The sequence below is a fragment of the Mustela nigripes genome, chromosome 6 (assembly GCF_022355385.1).
Source record: "Mustela nigripes isolate SB6536 chromosome 6, MUSNIG.SB6536, whole genome shotgun sequence".
In the NCBI taxonomy this organism is placed as follows: domain Eukaryota; kingdom Metazoa; phylum Chordata; class Mammalia; order Carnivora; family Mustelidae; genus Mustela; species Mustela nigripes.
The window spans coordinates 72287903-72294299 of NC_081562.1; the positions used below are offsets into that span (position 1 = coordinate 72287903).

The 6397-nt window shown below is 36.8% G+C and overlaps 1 pseudogene; it reads right to left on the reverse strand.

Annotated features, from left to right (window-relative positions):
• The window catches only part of LOC132020306 (pyridine nucleotide-disulfide oxidoreductase domain-containing protein 1-like), a 29593-nt pseudogene that overhangs the window by 1797 nt on the left and 21399 nt on the right, over positions 1-6397 (reverse strand).

A 6397-nucleotide genomic window follows, 5' to 3' on the forward strand; every position in this document is an offset into this window, starting at 1 on the left:
GACCATAGAGTTGAGGGTCTATTTCTGGGCTCTCTATTCTGTTCCATTGATCTGTCTGTCTGTTTTTGTGCCAGTACCATGCTGTCTTGATGATGACTGCTTTGTAATAGAGCTTGAAGTCCGGAATTGTGATGCCACCAACTTTGGCTTTCTTTTTCAATATCCCTTTGGCTATTCGAGGTCTTTTCTGGTTCCATATAAATTTTAGAATTATTTGTGGAACTTCATTTTCATTAAAAAGATGCATTTTAAGAATTATATAATCTTCTAAATCAATATTTGGATCTAGCTGTTCTTCTCCATATGATGAAAGATCCATCTGATTTAAAATTAAGTTTTCATGTTTCTCCTAAATCAGTTTCACCAACTAAGACAGCTCCCATAATTTGTCCAGTTGCTTGACGACTTTGCTGAATTCTTGTCCTTTGGTGGTACATCCAGCATTAATTCATGATCTGAATCTAACATCTGTGGGTTTTATTTTCCCAGCAATATGACCTGTATACAGAGATGATAAAGTTATTCTAGCGAGTACCAAAAAAGGAATGATATACAGTTACTTTGTGTTATGCTAGAATGGCCAGTATAAAAAAATCTATTCACAAAATTTTACAGCTAAAAGTGTCAGAGGAGAGAATCACAATGAAAACATCTGAATGACATTGCATTTATTGTACAGATGACACTACCACATAATCTCTATGATCATTAGAAGTACCTAGTGAATTAAAGATGTAGGCTCTGGACTACATTGGCCTAGAGTCATGACTTAAAGAAATAATAAGGAACTGAGTTAGATCTTTCACAAGCAAATTAATCTCCTTAAACCTTATGTACGTGTGTTACTCATCAGTAAATTATGAAGAAAAGACTTGCCTCAGTAATGTAAAGAGGAGTAAATAATATGCATGACAAAGCACCTGGTTCATTTTTGAGTACAATAGCTGTGAGTTCCCCTCAGAAAGCAAGAATGAATCTCAAGTAAGTGCAGAAATGCACCAACAGGGAACAAATCTGAAACATTTTTTTCCCCTTTAATTATAAAATAGTAAACCAGGAAGGTAGGTAATAATTAGGAATTAAGGCCAGCAATAATAGCAGGCTTGATTTATAAGAACTAGGAAATGAGTGATATTTTTCTAAAATGGTGAAAGCCATGTAAAATCAATGAGAAAATAGACAATTAGTTACAAGACTAACAAGCAGAAAAAGACACTGATTTGCTTTTCTAGAATCTTACCTTATAGTTAAAAAATTTTGCTACATGAGCAAACAGTTCAATGCTGAAGTCCATTGTCAATAGATTCTTGTAAATTAGCCGCAGCCATGGACTTCACTGCATACCATCCCATCTGTCTAGCCTGGGTCCACAGCCTCATCTGGAAGAAAAAAAGAAAATTTTTCATTGTTCTTACTTTAAAGATGCCTTACAAAATTCCTTAAAGGGTTTCAATGCTGACAGCCCTTGAGATTGGCTACATCTAGTGAGATAGAGGACTAGTTGATTGTCTCTGCCATAGAAGCAGTCACCAGTCCACACTAACCAAACCGATTTTGGTATCTGATAATTCTTTACAAATTACTGCCTTTAAAATTAAAGGAGGATACCAACTCTGTATGTTTCAATAAACTTGCCATTAAAAATAATTAAAATAGGGGCGCCTGGGTGGCTCAGTGGGTTAAAGCCTCTGCCTTCGGCTCAGGTCATGATCCCAGGGTCCTGGGATCAAGCCCTGCATCAGGCTCTCTGCTCCGCGGGGAGCCTGCTTCCTCTCTCTGCCTGCTTCTCTGATTACTTGTGATCTCTGTCAAATAAATAAATAAAATATTTAAAAAAAAAAAGTGCTCATTTAAAAATAATTAAAATATTTCAGGCTACACTAAGGTAAGAATACTAATTTTTTTTATAAGTCAGATTTTTTTAAAAAGATTTGATTTATATGACAGTTCACAAGGATCAGAAATATATTTTTTTGAGAGACAGAAAGAGTACAAGCAGGGAGGGGCTGAGGGAGAGAATCCTAAGCAGGTTCAATGCCCAGCGCAGAGCCGGACATGGAGCCAGAGCCCCCAACCCTGAGATCATGACCTGAGCTGTGAAACAAGCGTCAGATGCTTAACTCACTTAGCCAGTCAGGTGCCCCGATAATTTTTTTATTTTTAAGTCAGTCTTCTGTGTATAAACAAGATCAGTTTGATTAAGTGAAGGGGATTCTGTGGGCAGGGAGCAGAGCAAACAGCACAACACTAGAGAACAGCTCACTGGGGTGGCCAGCAGTGTTACACTGCTGCAGCATTACTGACGGTCTACAGCCTCAGAGTCCCTCCAGTTTGGGTCTTGGATCATATAAAACTAATTAGTGTACTTATTTATTGCTTCTACAAATTAAGACACAGGTCTACTAGATTCACTCAAAACAAGAAACACCTGTTTATTTTTGAATATTTCTTATAGAAGAGTCTGACCCCTATTAAAGATATAATTTATCCTACAAGGTTTAAAATGTTAAAAAAAAAAAAACCCAAATCCACAAATTCCCAATTTCTAATTGAGGGTTGATGACAGTCCACAGAATTGACAGCGAATGACTAAGGGGGAAAATTGAAAAGCCAGCACTTTAGAAACAGGCTGAAAGCACCCTTCCTATTACTGTTATCTCTGCTGTTTGTCAAAACACACAGAGTGTTGAAGGTCCCTCTCAGACTGCATCTAGCCTTTCTGCTACTTCACACTCCACAGTTAATCTGAAGGAGTAAAACCTGCCTGCAGATCTGGTCTTTCACTGTGTGTTGCCTGGTTCTTTTATCTGTAAAGTCTACGTGTGTCTCTACTCCTCCTAAGACCACCTCCCTTAAGGCTGCAGTCTGAGTATCTTCCTTGAGGATTTCTGCTCCATTCCAAGGAGGCAGGCAGCACTGTGAGGGCAGCAGGATGTGGACATCCAATTGGATGGAGTTGTTCAGCTGAGGAAGGCTGTTCACTACGGGGAAGTTTTTCAGTCCTAATTCCCACAAGCATGGAACTGAGGTCATCAGGATCTCACAGGGTCATCATCTACATGGTTTATACTTCAGTATGTTGCTTATTCATCTAAAAGTGTGCCATCCAGTTTGGTAATCACTAGACACATGCAGCTATTTAAAATTAAATGTAAATAAAATTATATTCAGTTCCTCAGTCACATTCAGCCCATTTTAAGGGCTCAACAGAGACAAGCAACTACCTGACTGGACACTGCAAACATACAGAACATTTCTGTCATCACAGAGTTCCACTGGATGGTGCTAAGTGTTTGAGGATATGACATCCCAGAGTGTTCCATCACTATATAATAACTTACCAAAAGGGAAACATTCTTTTTTTTTTTTTTTTTTAAATGTCACAAAAAACTCTAGGACAGCTTTCTACTTAAGTGGGAAGACCAGAGATTTGGATTTGCTGGTAGCGACTCCTTTACGGTCAGATGGAATCTGAAAAATCAGATACAAAGGTGTGATGATGGATGCCGGCTTACCTCCTGCCACACCGGCCCGGGCCTCCAGGATGTGGTGCAGATGTCATCCATGGCGCAGACATCAGAGAGATGTGTGTGCATGGAAGCATCCACTTTCAGGCCACCGTCTTCTCCCAGAGCAAACTAAATAATGTTCCTGATAAGCATTTGTGGGAAGAAAAATGAAAGATGCCTTTTTTGGTCTAAAGTAAAAGAACATGTCAAATTTTTACACCTCGGTATGCTGATCTTCAGTGAGAGGAAAAAAAAAAAAAAAGGCAGCTGCAAAGTTTAGACAACTCAGCTGAATTTTCCAGGGAATCAAAATCCTACTAGGACCGTCCCACTGAAAAATTCTTAAGACTTTGAACATCAAGAACACTCAATAACCATATGACTACACTTTAACTTTAGACCAGTAACTTGTAATTATAATATTTCTCAGTTTTATGAGCTTCAAATGCTAAAAGACAGAAAATACAAGATAGTTTCTCTAAAAGAATCATTTCTAAGATTTCGTAGGTATCCATCTCTTCAACCTTTAGACAAATGAACTGCTCGTTATGTCCCATTTATGAGGACACTGATGCTGGGATGTTTACTGCTTAAGGAGTTTAGGCAATATGAATTACTGTAAATAAAACATGACTATAAACTAAACTGTTTTCAGGTTTTTTTTAAATTTTATAAGATTTTATTTATTTATTTGACAAAGACACAGCGAGAGAGGGAACACAAGCAGGGGAAATGGGAGAGGGAGAAGCAGGCTTCCTGATTCGGGGCTTGATCCCAGGTCTCTGGAGTCATGACCTGAGCTGAAGGCAGACACTTAATGACTGAGCCACCCAGGGGCCCATTTTCAGCTTTCTTAGAAGTTATAGTTTTACACTAAGACAATAAACTGTTAAAAATAATCATAGCAAGACAAGAAATTTCACCTTACGTTGTTGCCTTAGAGAAAAGGGTCTATATTTGGTGTTAATTCCTGCAGCACTGACAATGAAATCATAGCCATTTTTCTTTTCATTAGTCAATTCTATATATGTATATATATATCCCACCTTAAAAAAAAAAACAGAACAAAAACAAAAACCTTTTATTCTCAAATGTAATCACCAGTTGTTGTTAGAATTATGTGATAAATGCCTAGAACAAAGAAAGAAGGCAGGACAGGACTTTAAAACAACACTCCTTAAGGGACTCAGTTAACAGCCTGCGACTCTTGATCTCCTTGTGAGTTCTAGCCCCGGGTTGGATGTCGAGTTTACTTAAAAAAACAAAAACAAAACAAAAAACCCTGACAGACTGGACTCTGGGAAACAAACTGAAGGTTACAGAAAGGGGGGTGGGGAGGGATGGGGTAGCTGGGTGATGGGTATTGAGGGCACATGCTGTGATGCGCACTGGGTGTTAGTTAATATGCAACTAATGAATTATTGAACACTACATCAAAAACTAATGATGTACTACTATATGTTCGCTAATTGAACATTAAAAAAATCCTTAATTTTTATAAGGCACCTTTGCTAAAATAATTATAATACAATCACCATTATAATCTCCTTGTTTTTAGTAGGATTACAAAATTATAGCATTTTTTTTATGTTCTGTTAGCCACTAACTATGTTAGCCACATAGTTTTTGATGTAGTGTTCAATGATTCATTAGATAACTATAGCACCCAGTGTCATCATAGCACGTGCCTTTCTCAACTCCCATCACCCTGTTACCCCCTAAATTATGGCATTCTAAACATTTTTCCTTTAAATTTAGACATACAACTTCTAACAAAGTAAATTTGAATTGATAATCACTTCATAAATTATTTTTTTAAAGGTACTAATACATCATACTCCACTGAGAGTTTAGTCTAACAAGATTACTCACTTTTCAATGCTTTCCCCTTAAATTAACACTACCTTTTCCCATGGAAAAATTCAAAGAATTCAAAAACAGTGGAGTATCTCATACACCAGTTTGGCTGAGTGTATTTCTTCAAATGGTAGTAGTCCTTATAGGAAGTGTGGAGTAGGGATTAGATCTGTTTCTTAATCCCAAATTTATGGATTTTCTCTGATTTGGGGGAAGTCACTTCACCTCTGACAGCATAAAAGTTTTAGTTTACATTTTGATCTGTAAGATACTTTGATTGCTCACAGAGTTGTGGTTACAGCACCATAACCCCATGTAAAATTATTAGGAAACTTGGGGACTAAGTAATGAAAAATAAATTACTTACATTATTAAGTAATGGTTTCATCGTTAATTTTTATGTTTAAATTTCATATGGAAATCTAAAGTTGTTCTTTAATACAGGAAGAATAAGTTTTCTTCTTTTTAAATTAGTGGTTATTTTATTTTTTTCTTATTACGTTACTTACTTTTATCAGTTGTGACTGACTGATTAGAATGGTCTCTGGGAAAAGGCAAGGACTTTTTATTAGAAATTCTAAATTCTTCCTGAAGGTAGATTTTCTTTATTTTCACACACAGTTTCAATGTGTACCTTATGAGAAAACTAAAAGAAAATTTTGGTCACCATAACACATGTCCCCCAAATTACAATACATTAGATATACAATTCAATATACAAACATACAATATGCAAAAATACAATAAAAATATTTCTTACAATTTCTTACAAAATGGAAACACACTAAATGAGCCCAAAATAAGCCTCTCAATTTATGTGCATAAAAGGAATGAACAGAAATCCATTCAGAACTTAAGAGGACAAGTGGTTGCACTGGCACTGGTGGGTAACACCAAGGGCATACTCATTTATAATTTCAAATACAGTTTTTAAAAACTGCAACTGCTAGAGACTATAAAAGCCTCCTGTGGGGCGCCTGGGTGACTCAATGGGTTAAGCCTCTGCCTTCGGCTCAGTTCATTACCCCAGA